Consider the following 2,024-nt stretch of genomic DNA (forward strand, 5'->3'; position numbering starts at 1 on the left):
TTTTGATGAACGGATTTTTAAAGTGGCATATGTTTGAATGTAATTGAGATATTGACTTGAATTTTTTTTTGTAAGATCTAAAATTAACTTATCTAAACAAAAAAAAAATAACTCGGAATAAATGTGGATCAAATTGTTCCTAATATAATAATCCTATTAAAATTTTGATACAAATTTTAGTTTTAGAATCTCAATAAATATATAATAAAATCTTTATTTATCAACAAAACTAAATGAAATTTTCAAAATTTTTTAAATTTGTCATTTTAAATAACAAAATGTAAAACAACATGTCAAAAGGTCAAAGGGAATCCTGCAATTCCTAAAAATTTGAGCAAAAATTGTATTTTTTACAATTTTGCCCATAGGGTCCACATTTCCTTCGGGGCTGCGAAAATACTTTGGGTATAAATGGGGAACATACCAAGGTTTCTAAAACTGCTTTGCGCTTTTTGATCCCAGCTTTGGGATTTTAAAACATGTGGCCTAAAGGTTTTTTTTTTTGATAAAAAATAGGTAATATTCCGAAGGGCGACATACTAGAAAAATAGAACGTATTTTATATACCTAAATGTTCTTTGTAAAGATAACTTACAGAAAAATATAAAATTATTTATGTTCTTAAAGAAAGTTTATGTTTAATAAAAAAAGAGTTATGTCACCTTTTCGACAAAAAAAACAGCAAAAATCAACTATTTTTTTAATTCTTAAATTGAAAATCATTTATTTTTGAATCCATAATCGATATTGCTCTGAAATCTTATGTATGTTATTAATAATTTAGTTGTCTATTTAACAAAAAAAATATCGAGTCCATTCGGTCCAAAAATCCGACCTATAATTTTAAAAAAGCGGACCAAGGTATTTCAAAATTTTAAAATTTCAATTTTGAAATGCCTATAACTCGGAAATTATTAGAGATAAATATCACACAGCATGCTTTTCAAGACCTAGCCGAACGCTTTCCAAAAATATAAAAATATTTTTAATCGGATAGAAAACAAAAAAATTGCAAGTGTTTAAAAATTTTACATGTCGATAACCTATTTTGAGCCTCCATAGCGCCGCCCCTGGATCATGGGTAAGGCTCATTTTAATAAGTTAAACTCGAATACTCCTTGGCTAAGCCCATGTTTTATTCCAATCGGATGAGCCATTTAGAAATGCCAGATTTATTTCCAAAAAAATTTTACTCTGCCCCACTGTGCGACGATTGCGCAAGCTCGAATTTGTGCTTGAACGCCATAAAAGATAGTAATTTTAGCACCGAATCATTATATTTGAAGCCTGGCTAACCAGCCGAATCGACATCAAATCCGAAAATTCATGGCGCTAAGGTATTCTCTGTATTTCGTGAGAGCAAAAGGGTTCTATCTATTATGAGCTACTGAAATCTGATTATACTATAACAGGGAACCTGCACCGAACGCAACTGATTCGTTTGAAGATAACATTCACCGAAAATATGTGGCCAAACATGAAGCCGTAATATTCCATCATAGCAACACTCGGCCACATGTTGCAATACCGGTTTAGAATGAAGTGGTTGTTAAGTTTCACTCAAATTGCTTTATAGTACAGACCGTGCCCTGTCCGACTACTATTTGCTTCGATCGATGCAGAACGCTCCCTCTTGGATACACCGTACCTGGAACAGAGTATCCGATATTGTCTAAAGATGAGGATGGGAAGCCATATTTTATATATTGTACAAAAGTATCAGAGTCAAATTCATTTCATACCACAAGCTAATTGGGAGCCTAGTTTTCGCCGTAATTTTAGCCTAAAATATACCTAAAACATTAAAAAATTAAATATAATCAGTTTAAACTATTATTTTTGTATTTAAAATGTTGTAATATGTTCTAAATACTTTCACATAGTAACATTTTATTATTTGCTTCTATTCAAATCATCTTGAAAAAAAGTTTCAAGGGTTTTTGTGTTTTCAGTCGGGGTAGCGATTCTCGTGGAATTGCCCATATGTGGATTATGACGCAATCCTTACAAAATTTTGCGGAAGT

This window comes from Calliphora vicina, chromosome 3 (assembly GCF_958450345.1).
Source record: "Calliphora vicina chromosome 3, idCalVici1.1, whole genome shotgun sequence".
Classification (NCBI taxonomy): Eukaryota; Metazoa; Arthropoda; class Insecta; order Diptera; family Calliphoridae; genus Calliphora; species Calliphora vicina.